Raw genomic sequence first — 17,921 nt, 5'->3', positions numbered from 1 at the left:
CTGCCCACGCTCCCCTGAGTACGGAACTCTCTTGAACTCATAGCCTTTACTGGATTCTACTACAGCCATGAGAAGGCCTGGGGAGTGGAGGGGTGTCAAACCTTTCATTTTCATTTCCTGAATTTTTAAAATATTCATAGTGAAAGCCAGAAAAATAGATAGGTCTCAAACTCCCAAATTGCTCTGGTTCTAGTAACCTTAAACATTTCTGGAGTCTCCAGCATTGTGAGTCCTTGAAAGTCACCTAGACCAGCAACACTAGGAGCAGCCCAGGTTAATCAGAAAGAGAAGACAAGTGGGAGGAAAGAAAGAGACTCTCATTGTAGGTGGAGCCCATTTTCTGTTGGTGGAGACTGATACCTGATGGGATAGAGTTGGAAGAATTGGTGCTGTAAGGTCTGCTGCATGAAAAGCTGTCATGACACAAGTGTGGTAGATCATATTTCCGTAGGTACCCTGAGTATGCATAGGGCCACAGTGCTGTGAGGACTCTTTCCAGCTTGTGAGACAATAAGTATTGAAATCAGAATGTAACTTGCAAGGTGCCTTAGATAACGGAACAAGTACAAATGTTTTTAACGTGAATAGAGAGACCCTCAGACTCATGAATCTTGAAATTGTGGGAGAAAGAATATTAAAAGGCTCAGTACAATCCAGTGTGCAAAACCTCACAACAAAATTATCAAGCTCAGCTTAGGGACAATAAATACGTTAATATATGGCAATGCTGAAATGCTTCCAGTTAACAATGGAGCATACACAATTATTCAAACTGTGTGTGATTAGTGATCAAATGTTGGAAATGCCATACTGGAAAGGGAGAAGTGAAAATGAGTATGTAAGTGAGATGTGAAATCAGAGAGCAGCATGGCATCATGAGCATTATTAAAGGGTCCTAATATCGATCTACTTACTGTTCAACCTGAAAGGCGCGACAGCACCATCAGCTGGTGAAACAGCTAGATTCTCAAGCAGTGAATCAACCCAACCCAGAGACAAACCAAGTGAGCAGGTGATAGTCAGAGTGGTGGTGTCATTATCACCTTGTTTCTTACTAAAGCACGATAGCTTCGTGAAATGTAAAGAATCTGGTTAGCCCATTTCCAGCTGTTTAACTACGTCTGTGTAAAAACTGTGTCATAAGAGAAAACCAACACAATTGAGACTATCACAGTAGAACAAAAGTTTAGGGAACTCAGGACTGATATTTCCTGCATTCATCTAGTGCACTTCCATTAGGAGGGACGATATGAGTAGGAAGTACTCTATTGGTACCCAACTCCACCCAAATGTTAACTGAGTCCTCCCTTTGATGTTTTCTCAGGCTCTGCTGAAACCTCAGCTCCCATCAGCTCCTCAGCTGGCAGTGCAGGAACCACGACAAAGCTCCACCCCAGCTTTACAAATTCTGGGCTCACAGAAGGTAAATTCAGCTGTGAGTGAGAATCCTGGCCCAAGCCTTTTCACAGAAATTCTTAACAGACAGTATTATTTTTCTGATATATAATGCTAGGCTCGGTTCTTGTATCTAATTGAGTTATAATGCCTTTAATCTTTCATAGTCACTTTGGTTTAGTGTATCAAATTGTAATTTTATGCTTCTCCTTCCTTGAGTGTTGCTGATAATGATGTAGATATTTAGGCAGATGATTATTAATTTTTTTTCTGTAACTTATTAGGGACAACTTCAAAGTCTCCAGATGTAACCACCACAATAGACAAAGGCAAAGAAAATGTCACTGACACAGGATTCAGAGGAGGTAAGTCCACATAATAAGTCATTAGGAAAAATGTAAAAATCTGTAAATAAAATAAGAACATAATTCTCTGAAACTTCAGAGCTCCCTTATTAAACTCAACACATGTGCCTTGTAAGTTAGTAAACATTAATGGCTAGGTGATGATATTTCTATTAGTTGAGGTATTATCAAATGAACAAATGCAAAAGCAACACTATGGAATATGTAGATAAAAACTGAGAGTAACAAAAAAATAAAGAAAATATGCCTGTCCTTGTGAATCTAGGCTATTGAGAGTCTTGACTTAAAATATGTGACTTAGAGAATTTGCAGGGCCACATTCCTTAATAAGATAATTGATTGAAAAATGGAATTTACAGAGTGTCTTAATTAAGGTTACTCTTGCTGTACTGAAACACAGTGAGCAAGGGAACTTGTAAAAAGAAAAAAAATCAGTTCAGGCCTTCCTTTCCATTTCAGAGTGTTAGTCTATGGTGATACCAGGTGACGTGGCAGTAGGCGTGTCCTAGCACTGGAGCACTAGCAGAGACCTTATGTCCTTCTCTGTAAGCAGCAGGTGGAGAAAGAGCTAAATTAGGACAGGCTTGGGCTTTTGAAACCAGAAAGCCCAACTCCAGTGAAATACCTCCTCCCACAAGGAAACACCTCCCTAAAAAAAAAAAAAACAACAAACAAACAAACAAAAAAACATATTTCCTCTCAAGGCCACATCTTCTCAAACAAGGCCACACCTCTTAATCCTCCCAAAAGAATTTCACTAAGTGTGGAAAAGGCCTTCAAATGTATGAGCCTATGGGGACCATCCTCATTCAAGCCATCACACACAGGGATGCAGTTCAGGTGTCTAAGTGGTCCAGTATTCTTGAACTGATTGTTATCTTAAAGTGATGGTCCATGAACCCTAATTTCCTAATTTCTGACAGAGTTATTGTTACATTACTCAAAACTCGGTCCTTTGTACCTTTCGTTTGTTAGGCTCTGTCAGTTGTGATGAGGGGAGATGCAAAGCGTTGCCTTCACCTGAGAGTGGTCCCACAGCGCTTCTTACATGAGAAGTTTAGCTCAGAGCTCAAGCTCTCAGGAGAACGCCCACCTGACACAGTAGTCCAACTATTCTTCTGTTGGAAAAAAAAAAGGTTTTGTTTGACATGAGTTTTCTTTAAACTCTTTCATTCCTATTTAACACTGACCTAAATTTCAAGCATGAAAGCATGATAATGTGTCGATGGCACACGTGTTAAGAGGCACAGCTAGGGCTATGTCCTTTGAGTTTTTCTTGTCGGAGTGTTCTTCACAAGTTTAGTGACCTGGTGTGTGTCCCTACATCCCATCCAAACACATTCAAGAACAGTAAGTGCAGTTAGAATAGATCTAAACAATATGAATACTTATTTGTGTCCAGGGTATTCTAAATCCCTATTTTCTCATTAGTGGTTGACGGAGGTCCCACTATGCAAGTGTTCACCACAAAAGAAGCCAGCACACCCAGCAGACAAAGCACTGGAGCTACCAGCCCAGGAAGCTCAGGTAATCCCAAATATGCACCTTCTGTGCTAAATGTCTCCAACCAGGAAGACATGAAGATTGCCACCAACATGGTAGAAAGGCAGACCATGGAAAGTTTGAGTGCATTTCCCAGAGTGCTTTTCAAAGCTGCAGCACATTAGAATCCAATGCTCTTGTTTGCCAGGTTCAACAGGGGCCCCTGCATCGACCAGCACAGGAGCAGGCAAGGGAAGCTCAGCTGGAACACCAGGATCTGTGGCCTCCAGCACTGTTACAGCATCAGGTAAAACTTCAGGGCCTGTGGAAGGAGGCAGTACATGGCTTGGCCACGGGATCGAGAGATGGCTGAAAACAATTGTATAACTCTTAGACCTATAGAAATACTATGTTCTGGGACATTTTGATAATTACTGATCAGTTTGGCATTCACTTACTAACTCTTTTTTTTCTTCTTTATTAATTTATTCTTGTTACATCTCAATGGTTATCCCATCCCTGGTATCCTCCCATTCTTCCCTCCCTCCCATTTTCCCCTTATTCCCCTCCCCTATGACTGTTCACTTACTAACTCTTTTAGTCACTTTTTCTTTCATCATCCCTCTCTTCTATTTTCAATCCTCTCTTCTCTAAATCCCTTGAATCATTTTTTTTTGTCTCCTTCCCACCCTTTCTTATTTTTCCACCCAGGACTGAACTAGGGAATTTTCCCAGGGTAAGCAGCCAGTTCTTGCTTTGGTCTTAGGAAGTTTCCTGAACTAGCACTCACAGCTTATAGATTTTTTTTTTGGAATAAGTTATGTTTATATTAACATTATGAATACAGGAAGCATTGTTTTTCTTCCACAGGACCAAGAGTAACAGAAGGCACAGAAACTACTAGACCTGCTGGTGAAAACACATCTGGAAGAACAGGTACTGGGAATAGAGGTTTGTGTAGGCCTATGAGACTGGGTGCTCAAAATTTACCCCTTGGCGAGAGTTCTGGAGAATTCTTTCTTTGTTTTTATGTGATGTCATATCCAAGTCATCAGGAAGATACAAACAAGTATTTGTGCATATTTATTTGTACTGCTTTGTAAAATATAGGCAAGGAATGTGACAATGTGTTTTTCCTTACTTAAGTTCATGTTGGAAACCAACATAGAAAACAATATTCAAACCAATTTAGAAGATAATCTTTGAGACAGAAGAATTGATGGAAGGGGAGTGGGTGACTGTATTATAAAACTTTATTAAAAATGACAAAGCCAGTCAATACTGGATCTTAAATTATCTACACAATCACCATGTCATTGAGACATGGAAATCAGTATTTAACCAAGAATTTAACACTTTTAGTTTATGGAATAAGAGTATGCAGTTATTAAAGGACACACAACTAACGTGTCAGGATCACGTTCCAAAAAGGATCTAATTTTATGAACTCCCCACCCCCACTCCCAATTCATTATTAGTTATACTGGAGCCTAATCTGGACCAATTCTAAGAAGACTTTTTCTCAACATGTGGGTCACAACCCCTTTGGGGGGTCAAAGAATCCTTTTACAGGGGTCGTCTAATACCATCAATAAAAACACTAATGTTTATATTGGGATTTTATAACAGTAGCAAAATTACAGTTATGAAGTAGCAGTGAAAATAACTTTATGGTTTGTGGGATCACCACAACATGAGGAATTCTATTAAAAGGGTGCAGCATTAGGAAGGTTGAGAACCACTTTCCCAGAGTTACAAGAGGAAGTACCCCTGGGCAACCAGGCACCAGAGGCACAGGCTTTGCTCAGCATCACAGAAGGCCCTAAAGAGGGTTAAGTCCTCCAGCCCAAAGAAAGTTGGAAGAATATTTTTCCCATCTTCTTCTGGAGACTGAGAACCATAAAAGTCTTAGAAAACATACCCATGTTCAGTTTCCCTGTGGAATTTGTTTCTGCTTTCAGAGACCACGATGGTGTCTGTAGCATCCACTGTTACCAGCCATGGAGCATCAGCTCATCCTGCTATGACATCATCTCATCCTGCCACGACATCAGCTCATCCTGCCACAACATCAGCTCATCCAGCCACATCATCTCATCCTGCCACAACATCAGCTCATCCAGCCACATCATTTCATCCTGCCACAACATCAGCTCATCCAGCCACATCTTCTCATCCTGCCATGACATCATCTCATCCTGCTATGACATCATCTCATCCTGCCACGACATCATCTCATCCTGCCACAGCATCATCTCATCCTGCCACAACATCAGCTCAATCTGCCACAGCATCATCTCATCCTGCCACAACATCAGCTCAATCTGCCACAGCATCATCTCATCCTGCCACAACATCAGCTCACACAACATCAGCTCATCCTGCCACAACATCAGTTCATCCTGCTAACACATCAGCTCAATCTGCCACAGCATCATCTCATCCTGCCACGACATCATCTCATCCTGCCATGACATCATCTCAGCCTGCCACGACATCATCTCAGCCTGCCACGACATCAGCTCAATCTGCAAGAGCATCATCTCATCCTGACTCGACATCATCTCATCCTGCCATGACATCATCTCATCCTGCCACGACATCAGCTCAATCTGCCAGAGCATCATCTCATCCTGCCTCGACATCATCTCATCCTGCCATGACATCATCTCAGCCTGCCACGACATCAGCTCAATCTGCCAGAGCATCATCTCATCCTGCCACGACATCTTCTCATCCTGCCACCACATCATCTCATCCTGCCACAACATCTTCTCATCCTGCCACAACGTCATCTCATCCTGCCACGACATCATCTCAGCCTGCCACGACATCATCTCAGTCTGCCACGACATCAGCGCAATCTGCCAGAGCATCATCTCATCCTGCCAAGACATCTTCTCATCCTGCCACAACATCAGCTCACACGACATCATCTCATTCTGCCACGACATCAGCTCAATCTGCCAGAGCATCATCTCATCCTGCCACGACATCATCTCATCCTGCCACGACATCATCTCATTCTGCCACAACATCAGCTCATCCTGCCACGACATCATCTCATCCTGCCACGACATCATCTCAGCCTGCCACGACATCATCTCAGTCTGCCACGACATCAGCTCAATCTGCCAGAGCATCATCTCATCCTGCCAAGACATCATCTCATCCTGCCACGACATCATCTCATCCTGCCACAACATCTTCTCATCCTGCCACGACATCATCTCATCCTGCCACGACATCATCTCATCCTGCCACGACATCAACTCAATCTGCCACAGCATCATCTCATCCTGCCACAACATCATCTCATCCTGCCACGACATCATCTCATCCTGCCACAACATCACCCCACACGACATCATCTCATCCTGCCACGACATCATCCCATCCTGCTACAACATCAGCTCACACAACATCATCTCATCCTGCCACCACATCAGCTCACACAACATCATCTCATCCTGCCACCACATCATCTCATCCTGCCACAACATCATCTCATCCTGCCACGACATCATCTCATCCTGCCACAACATCATCTCATCCTGCCACAACATCTTCTCATCCTGCCACGACATCATCTCATCCTGCCACGACATCATCTCATCCTGCCACGACATCATCTCATCCTGCCACCACATCATCTCATCCTGCCACCACATCATCTCATCCTGCCACAACATCATCTCATCCTGCCACGACATCATCTCATCCTGCCACCACATCATCTCATCCTGCCACAACATCATCTCATCCTGCCACGACATCATCTCATCCTGCCACGACATCTTCTCATCCTGCCACGACATCATCTCATCCTGCCACAACATCATCTCATCCTGCCACAACATCAGTTCATCCTGCTACCACATCAGCTCAATCTGCCACAGCATCTTCTCATCCTGCCACAACATCAGCTCACACAACATCAGCTCATCCTGCCACGACATCATCTCAGCCTGCCATGACATCAGCTCAATCTGCCACAGCATCATCTCATCCTGCCACAACATCATCTCATCCTGCCACGACATCATCTCATCCTGCCACGACATCACCTCACACGACATCTTCTCATCCTGCCACCACATCATCTCATCCTGCCACAACATCAGCTCAATCTGCCAGAGCATCATCTCATCCTGCCACGACATCATCTCAGCCTGCCACGACATCAGCTCAATCTGCCACAACATCTTCTCATCCTGCCACCACATCACCTCAATCTGCCACAGCATCATCTCATCCTGCCACGACATCATCTCATCCTGCCACGACATCAGCTCACACAACATCTTCTCATCCTGCCACGACATCAGCTCAATCTGCCACAGCATCATCTCATCCTGCCACCACATCATCTCATCCTGCCACAACATCATCTCATCCTGCCACAACATCAGTTCATCCTGCTACCACATCAGCTCAATCTGCCACAGCATCTTCTCATCCTGCCACAACATCAGCTCACACAACATCAGCTCATCCTGCCACGACATCATCTCAGCCTGCCACGACATCAGCTCAATCTGCTACAGCATCATCTCATCCTGCCACAACATCATCTCATCCTGCCACGACATCATCTCATCCTGCCACGACATCACCTCACACGACATCTTCTCATCCTGCCACCACATCATCTCATCCTGCCACAACATCAGCTCAATCTGCCAGAGCATCATCTCAGCCTGCCACGACAACATCTCAGCCTGCCACGACATCAGCTCAATCTGCCACAACATCTTCTCATCCTGCCACCACATCACCTCAATCTGCCACAGCATCATCTCATCCTGCCACGACATCATCTCATCCTGCCACGACATCATCCCATCCTGCTACAACATCAGCACATCCTGCCACCACATCAGCTCACACGACATCATCTCATCCTGGCACGACATCATCTCATCCTGCCACCACATCATCTCATCGTGCCACGACATCAGCTCATCCTGCCACCACATCACTTCACACGACATCATCTCATCCTGCCACGACATCAGCTCAATCTGCCACAGCATCATCTCATTCTGCCACGACATCAGCTCAATCTGCCACAGCATCATCTCATCCTGCCACAACATCATCTCATCTTGCCACGACATCAGCTCAATCTGCCACAACATCATCTCATCCTGCCACGACATCAGCTCGTGCTGCTACCACATCAGCTCAATTTGCCAGAGCATCATCTCATCCTGCCACGACATCAGCTCACACAACATCTTCTCATCCTGCCACGACATCAGCTCAATCTGCCACAGCATCATCTCATCCTGCCACGACATCAGCTCAATCTGCCACAACATCTTCTCATCCTGCCACCACATCACCTCACACAACATCATCTCATCCTGCCACGACATCAGCTCAGCCTGCCACCACATCAGCTCAGCCTGCCACGACATCAGCTCATCCTGCCACGACATCATCTCATCCTGCCACGACATCAGCTCATCCTGCCACGACATCAGCTCAGCCTGCCACGACATCAGCTCATCCTGCCACCACATCAGCTCACACGACATCATCTCATCCTGCCACGACATCATCTCATCCTGCCACCACATCATCTCATCCTGCCACCACATCACTTCACACGACATCATCTCATCCTGCCACGACATCAGCTCAATCTGCCAGAGCATCATCTCATCCTGCCACAACATCAGCTCAATCTGCCACAGCATCATCTTATCCTGCCACAACATCATCTCATCTTGCCACGACATCAGCTCAATCTGTCACAACATCATCTCATCCTGCCACGACATCAGCTCGTGCTGCTACCACATCAGCTCAATTTGCCAGAGCATCATCTCATCCTGCCACGACATCAGCTCACACAACATCTTCTCATCCTGCCACGACATCAGGTCAATCTGCCACAACATCATCTCATCCTGCCACAACATCAGCTCAATCTGTCACAACATCATCTCATCCTGCCACGACATCAGCTCATCCTGCCACGACATCAGGTCAATCTGTCACAACATCATCTCATCCTGCCGCAACATCATCTCATCCTGCTACCACATCAGCTCAATCTGCCACAGCATCATCTCATCCTGCCACGACATCTTCTCATCCTGCCACCACATCATCTCATCCTGCCACGACATCATCTCATCCTGCCACGCAATCAGCTCAATCTGCCACAACATCATCTCATCCTGCCACGACATCATCTCATCCTGCCACGACATCATCTCATCCTGCCACGACATCATCTCATCCTGCCACGACATCAGCTCATCCTGCCACGACATCAGCTCAATCTGCCACAACATCATCTCATCCTGCCACGACATCAGCTCACACAACATCTTCTTATCCTGCCACGACATCAGCTCACACAACATCTTCTCATCCTGCCATAACATCAGTTCATCCTGCCACGACATCATCTCATCCTGCCATGACATCATCTCATCCTGCCACCACATCATCTCCTCCTGCCACAACATCATCTCATCCTGCCACAACATCATCTCATCCTGCCACGACATCTTCTCATCCTGCCACGACATCATCTCATCCTGCCACGACATCTTCTCATCCTGCCACCACATCATCTCCTCCTGCCACAACATCATCTCATCCTGCCACGACATCATCTCCTCCTGCCACAACATCATCTCATCCTGCCACGACATCATCTCATCCTGCCACCACATCATCTCCTCCTGCCACAACATCATCTCATCCTGCCACAGCATCATCTCATCCTGCCACAGCATCATCTCATCCTGCCACAACATCAACTTATCCTGCTATGACATCAACTCATCCTGCCACGACATCAGCTCATCCTGTCACAGCATCATCTAGCAGCAGACCAGGTAAGTGAAGGAGTGACTGGAATTTTCTTTCTCTATTTCCTTTAACAGAGCAAAGTGAAGAAGTCGAGGAACTATTAGACTGGTTTTTGCAACATGTAGTACTCATGGCCCCAAAGTATCCTTGTGGCCAGTATGGCTACAGCATCCCTGCCCTTGAGATGCTGAGACTCTGAGTATATTAGTGGGTCATGGCTTATAGAAATTAGAAATGATTTTAGTGGTCCTGCTGGTGTATTTTCACATATACATAAATTCTGTACTGGTGGAAGAAGGACCCAGGAAAAAAAGATGTTTTAAAATGTCACAATTGGTTCCTATAAGGACCATAAGTTGCAAACTAATAGCTTCAAATATATTAATATTAAACAAGTTGATAAAAAGTTGTTTGATGTAATAGAAACAAGGACTTGGGAATTCTGAGGAGCATCGGGAATTGTTATGACTCATTTATGCAAACAGTAGACTTCAGATGAAAAAGTACAAGTCAACTTTTGAAAGATATTTTGGAGGCAGAGGACAGTGTGTCCTATCTCCTTAATAAGCAACCAGAGAACACATGCATCTTTTGATAGGAACCAGAGATCCAAGTGATGAGATGACCTCACCTGCAGTCAACTCCAGTCAGTAGGCAATGTTTTTTCAGAGCCATGGCTGTGAAGGAAAACGTCTTTCATCAGAAACTTATTGGTTGCCCTAAACATTTATTCACCAAACGAAATCCAATCAAAGGGGTGGAGTGGCATGCAGATGTCTAGCACTGTCAAGATTTTTGTCTGTTTTTTTTTCTGTTTTCTTAAAGTGTCCCCTCCAATGGCACTGCAATGTTGTGCTGTGCTCACTACATGTGTGCTCAGCATATGTGTTGCTGGTCAGATTTAGCAGCAGAGGCTAGGGAAAGGCCACTGGGTCTGACATCATCACTACAGTGCTGTGCTGTCAGGACAGTGCATGTGACCTCCCTACCCTGTGCTGGTCCAGTCTAGCACCAAAGTCTACAGACCCAGCATCTTTCCTACACATGTTTCCACAGTTTCCCCTGCCTAAGAGCTCACAGGCCAGGGCCAGGGTAATCTCTCTCCTTTTGATTTTTGGTTCATCATGTGCTTATCTGAGACTCAAAAGCTCATGTTAAGGTAACTTTAGTCATAGCAATATGAGAACAGGTGATCTTGGGTGGTATATATCTCTTAGAGCATTTAGCGGAAACATTGAAATTTCATCAAAGAGTAATTTCTACATAACCAATTATTTAGATTATGGTTACCAGAAAACAAACAAACAGGGAAACACCCCAAACAAATAAACAACAAAAGTAGGTATAGCTTGGAGACAACAAATATATGCTCACCTTTCCAAAGGTCCTGGACATGGACACACACACACACACACACACACACACACACACACACACACACACACACACACCCCAGAATACCAGTTATATTTAAATTTTACCTAAGTAAGAATTTTTTTTTATTATACTACGTCCCATGCAATAACTAGAGTGTGTTTTGTTCTTATTTATATAGGATTCTCCTTTACTTGGTGGCTTATATTTTTATTTGCTAGTCATGGGACTACGTGCAGACTGCCTAAGCAGCAGTCCCTCCGCTCATGCCCTGGCATATTTTATAACCTCATTTCTCTTTATAGCTGGAAGAAATTCTATTTTAGAGCTTACTATATTTTTACTATTAACTTTTCTGTTGACACATGTCTAGGCTAACTCCACTTTCCTGTGCACTCCATTTTCCAGCTATTGTCACATGAACAATGTTACATGGATGTCCAGATGTCTCTATAGTAGAATATACAGTCCTTTGGGTATCTACCCAGAATCACTTTTAGAAGAGGGGTATGATTAGTTGGAGTTTACAAATAATAGGTTTATCCTGTCTTGAGAAGATTGTGTTACCAGTGTCTGGCAAGGCTGAGCTGAACACCTTAATTAATACCTCAGCACATATGAAAATATCATGTAGTTTTAAGGCTATGTCACATTTCAGATAGATAGCTCAGGGACATATAATGCTGCTTGGAAAACAAAATTGAAAATAGTCTCTAAACTTAACATCAGTTTCTACAAAGGTGGAAAAGAATAAAAATGAATCTGTTGGATAAATATTAAAGTAGGATGAGCTGCACTCCAGTCTACTAAAGGGCTTTGCAGCCAAGTAGACACGATATGTGGCGTTCACATCTCCAGTATAACCGATGACAGCCCTTAAGTGAGAGGCCTTAACAGAACTATTTGCTCAAAACAGGCCACACTAAACCCACCTTTGGAAAGAATGCACGTGGGTGCAGTGTTCATGAGTGGATCAATGGAAAACTCTTCTTACCTTACCTCAAATATTATGTCTCTGTTTCAGTGTCCAATTATTTAACTAACTATTTCCTTATATCAGAGATACTTTTTATCAAAAGGACAGAGTAATTTAGTAACAAGACCAGTTTGATCCTGAATGTGCACTGTGCTCACAAAGAATAACAGCACAAAGGCTGAAGGCACTAATGGGGTTTTCTTATAAGGAAGATGGGACACTGGTAGATATTTAAACTAGGATATATAGGTATTTCTATCTGCCACAAAGTGGGACATATAGTCTCTCCGTGGAGAAGACAGCAAGTATTCCAGAGAGCCAGAAGGATCCCTCCAGGAAACAGAATGGAGATTTACACAGTAGAAAGGGACATTTGGGAAGACCTCATCAGTGGCAGAACATACATCTCTGTCAAGCAGGACTAAGGGCCATAAGGAAACTGTTATTTCTTGGAAGGAAAGTACTGGAGGATATCAGATTTCATCAGGTGAAAACATTCATGATGTTGAAGGAATGAAGGCGAGAGCATGCGTACAAGGATAGCTGAGCATCTAGGGAAACTACCGATCTTATCCAGATCAGAGGGAGGCATTGTACAACGTGGAGGAATCCCTGTTCAGCCTGGGTATCAAAGGAAATAATGAAGCACGTGAAGACAAGGTTGTATTAACGTAAGGTAACGGTTAACAATCAGAAGTCAGACAAAGGAGGGGACCCACTTATAAAAGAGCCCTTTTCTATAAGAACATAAGAGGGAGCCCTTGGTCTGAGAAACATGGTCCAAACCGGAAGCCCATCTGACACTACAAGGATCTCCTGCTACTGGACCACCACACACACACACACAAACACACACACACACACACACTCCAGGATAAGGGAAAAGAAAACTCCAATGTCTGTGCATAATTGTGTCTAGTTATTTTTATACATACATTAAAACTTCCAGCAAAAGCAAGCAAGTTTTTTTAAAAAATGCAATCATGAAACAATATTAAAATGAAACTTTAGCAGATATCTTAAATAATAAATAAAAATATATAAGATATGAATTTGAAAATGGTACAGTAAAAATATATGAGTAGCAGCAATGTCAAATAGCAATTGATGAAAACCAAGGAAGCAAATCTGAGAGAAATAAAAATTATGTCAATCAAGAAGGCCAAATCGCAAGCTCCCCAACTAGAAATCAAAATGATTAGAAACACAGAAAAGGGATTTGAAGGAGGGGATAGGACTGAGTGAGAAGATTCCTTCTACCCAAATTAAAAGATTGCAGATAGTTTTAATATAATTTTTTTCACACATTGTCTTATACTCACATAGATGAGACAGCCCAGGACTGGCTATATATAATCCAGGCTGGCCTCAAACTCAATACGGTCCTTTTCTCTGAGACTTCTGGTTACAAGTATAAGCTAATAGGGTCATTTTCTCAGACACTTCAAACAAAGACAGAACGATTACAAAAGGATGCAGTTATCATGGAAAACAGATAAACATATCCAAAATATGTATTATGCAAATCAGGATTGAAAAATATCAGTGAACAAGACCTAATGCTTTTGTGTAAATCAGAAGAAAAACAATCATTAATTAAAAAAAACCCCAAATCCTTAAATGTACGTAAGGAAATAACTCAGTTAATATTTGGAAGAAGTCTTTATTATAGTGACTTCTGTAACTTAGAAGATATTTTACTTGAAACAAAGAAATAAGTTGTCTGGAGACCAAGGAAGGGAGAGAAAGAAGGGAGTGAGAGATGGAGGAAGGGGGGGGGGAGAAGGGAGAGTAGTGGAGGGAGGATGTAAGGAAGGGAGAGAGATGGAGGGAGGAAAGACAGAGGGAGGGGAAAAGAGGGGGCGGGATTACAGGGACCAAGCAGGAGTACCAGGTTCATAGTAGATCTGCCACCAGCTAGCTGAGCAGCTAATATAGCAAATAAAGGAAACACAAGCCACGGCTTTATACCCACTTAAATGCAGCTCAGGCACTGGTTCTGCAGGAAGGACCTGAAACCACACAAGAACTTGAGACGGGAGCCACTTGTAATTTCACTGGAAACTGCATCTGAGCAACAAACAGGGATTGGGGTAGAGGTGAGGGAGTGATATGTAAATCCCTCATAATTGGGCTAATTAATTTCTAAATACGTAGAAATATATGTAACAATGATTAATGGGGCAAAAAAAAAAAAAAAAAGAAGCCATGAATTTGGAAGAGAGCAAGGAGGGTTATACAGGAATTTTTGAAGGGAGGAAAGGGAAGGGAGAAATGATACAATTATAATATCAAAAAGAAAAAGAAGTTGATATATGAAAGACAGGGATAAAACGATGAGAGTTAGATGAGCGTTGCTAGGTAGCAGACAGTAAGTGACCAAATGAATTATTAAGAGTTCATGAGCAAAATAAAAGAAAGGTGAGTTTGCTAACGATGAAAAAAAGAGTCTTCAGGAAGAAGGTGCTGATAGTTTCTCTTAATTAAGTGAAGGCCTTCTGAAGATTAGGAATCTCAGTGATAAGATTCATAAGAGAGATTCGTCCAGGAGAAAGAAACAACCGTTATCTCCAGTAGGCCAGAAAAAGATGGGGAGGGGGGCGGTTTATGTAATTAACACTGTCTCACAGAGAAAGAACACCCAACATAGAAGGAAGGAAGGAATTATGTAGCTTCCTCAGTCATAAACTCAGTTCTTAGTGCAGCAGCAGCAGCAGCAGCAGCAGCAGCAGGCACATCCTTGCCCGCAGGCAGGAAGACAAGGACAGGCAGCCTCATGCTGTCCTTTAACAATCTGAGATTTAACAACAAACTGGAATAGGTAAGGGTGGGAAGCACGGCATTTGAAATACATGGCCAAATTCATGCACCCCGCCCCCACTGCAAATTCAAACACTGTCGGGAAGTGCCACTTCTCACTTTTTGGTTTGGCAGAAATCCAAAAGTTTGACAACAGCACTGTTGACAGGTTGGGAAAGGGACAGGTGGTGTTTTGCGCCTGGCAGGTGGGTGCTCGCCCTGAGACACCCCCACAGGAGGCCTGCCAGACAAATGCAACAGAATTATAGCCGTCACCATTTGGCCCAGACACCCCACATTAATCCTCTATGATACATACATACCCTGCTTGTGCTGGCATTGATTTTTTAACACTAGTAGTTGCCTTCAGTTAAAGAGGACAGGAGGAGGAAGATGTACTGCTGCACCATGCCGCCTTAGCAAAGGAGGGCAGAAACATTGATGTAAAAAAAATCTGCTTCCAAATCTGATCAGGGAAACGGCAAAGGAGAGCCTGCATGTGCCCTATAGCCTTATTTTTAAAAAAATTGGGTGTCCGTATGCATGTATGTTGTTCAAATCCTCATGGGTGCAAATGTGCTTACAGAAACCAGAAGGGCGGGGGAAGGAGACTAGGGAGACTTTCCATTCTTTTTGCGTCCTGTAATGCTGCTTGTAAAGAAAGCTTACTCTTTTATCCTCCCCAACACTGTCCCACAAACTGAAAATAAACCCAAGAGACTATTTACAACATAAGCCCCAGCTTTTTAGTGTTTCAAATAGCTAGGAAATGGGAGGATTTTCCTTTAAAAGGTTTAGCTAGTGCTCTTAGACATACGAAGGGTTAAGGCTAATTGTTGATCATTAAGAATTATTGTTATCATGTCTCGCTCTGGAGCAGAGAAGATAGCCAGGTTTTTGATGACGAATACTGACCTGGTGATTGGGCGAAGTTAGCGCCAACTGTTGTATTTCACTTTAAACAAAGGAAACGAGACTTGGGTGGCAAAAGTGGCTGTGGAAATGTCTCTCCGGTCCACAGATTTTATTAGTTTTATCTCCTCTCTTCTTTTTGCAGGGGCAACTGAAATCTCAGCCCAATCAAGCGCAGCAACAGGGAGAACTACCAGCCTGCCAAGCAGTGAGTTTGCGTTGTGATTCATTAAAGTGAATATGTGATGCAAATAATCACATATTCAGTCCCCGTCAGTTATACCGGTCACAAGCAGAGCATTCAAGTATTGGGAACATGAAAGGATATTTAGTACTTACTTGCATTCGTTTCCCTGCATTTTCGGAAGTCGGTAAAATCCCAGCTTTTATTTTCCTAAATGTTATTCAGGCAGTATAGACCAGACTGTAGGAGCTACCGAGGGACAAGGCAGCCCAGGCAGAGCTTCCAGTACTGAGGCCACTAGCTCAGAACACTCCGTACGTAGGCATAGCATTTCAAGGTGTCCCAACAACGGCCATCACAAAGAAAGACTTCAGGTATTTGCAAAAAGTCTGAGAGGGCTTTTCAATGACACAATTAAAAGAGAATGATTGGGATAAATTTGAAACCTATAAAATGACCAGTTTTGTTTCACTGTGGATTTTTTCTTCAATAACACTTGTAGTACAACCACAGTCTATAGGTAGAACCTCAAAATTTTCAAATTGAATCTAATTATAATAGCACAGCTGGCAACTTCTTCAGCTCTGGATGAGGCAGGAATTGAAGCATTGTTTATATTTAAAATCACAACTAACTGGTGGAAATTGAGATCTTAGATTAAAAATGTAATATAGTAAGGACATTACAAATAGTTCAATTATAAAATACTCAAACAACCAACTCAATTTTGAAAACTATGTTTATTGAGAACTTGCTGTTCTAATTATTATTGGAGAAATAAGGGACCTTTCTATGAGAAATATATAAACGACGCAAGAGGTATCATTACCTTTTACTATACAGTTCTTGCATGGCATAATACTTCTGTTTCTAGAGCTGAAGAAATAGATTTAAAAAAAAACAAGTGAATTATTGGTCAGTATTTTTTAGGAGCTAGGAAAAAACTTTCCTTAAAAAATGTACCAGATAGAAAGTGTTCAGTTATCTTGGTTTTTACTAGATATATTGAGTAGAATGTAACTGACAGAATAAAAACAGCTTTTTTGGAAAAAATATTTATGAGACATCTCATTCTGATTAACAAAAATGCTAATTATAAAAATTATATGAAGTTTAAAATGCACAAATATTTATACATGTTAACTTGCTTGAATCTTGCTTATCTCTTTGAAATTTTAACTGTATTAGAAGCTACTCATAGTTTATGTGTGTCAAATGAGAGTGCTTACTCCAAAAAGTAAAGAACTGTGGTAGGGGTCTAGGAGGAATGAGGTTCCACTCCTTACTGATTCAATCTCTTACCATACCGGGCACCAATACTGTAGATTTCCGTGAACACTAAATAAGGACTATTTGTTGTCTGTCTGTCTGCCTGTCTGCCTGCCTGTCTGTCTGTCTGTCTGTGTCTATCTGCCTTCCTTCCTTCCTTCTTTCCTTTTTTCCTTTCTTCTTTCCTTTCTTCTTTCCTTTCTTCTTTTATCTCTCCCTCCATCACTCCTCCCTCTCTCCCTCCCTTTTGCTAGGTCCTCCCTCCCTTCCTGCTTGCCTCAACCCCCCCACCCCACCCCATCTCTCCATGTTCTAGATACCCTAGTGTTTG

General features: G+C 42.9%; 1 protein-coding gene across 1 annotated transcript in view; it reads left to right on the top strand.

The window, feature by feature from the left end:
- Positions 1-10,045: 10,045 nt before the first annotated feature.
- The window catches only part of LOC311579772 (uncharacterized protein), a gene marked incomplete at its 3' end in the record, with an annotated part of 14,710 nt that continues 6,834 nt past the window's right edge, over positions 10,046-17,921 (top strand). The window contains exons 1-2 of the mRNA XM_084750615.1: positions 10,046-10,102; positions 16,283-16,345. The remainder of the gene's footprint in view (positions 10,103-16,282; positions 16,346-17,921) is intronic.

The sequence above is a fragment of the Acomys minous genome, assembly GCF_964271855.1.
Source record: "Acomys minous genome assembly, chromosome: 12".
Taxonomy (NCBI): Eukaryota; Metazoa; Chordata; class Mammalia; order Rodentia; family Muridae; genus Acomys; species Acomys minous.
This window is presented reverse-complemented; position numbering and strand designations above follow the sequence as displayed.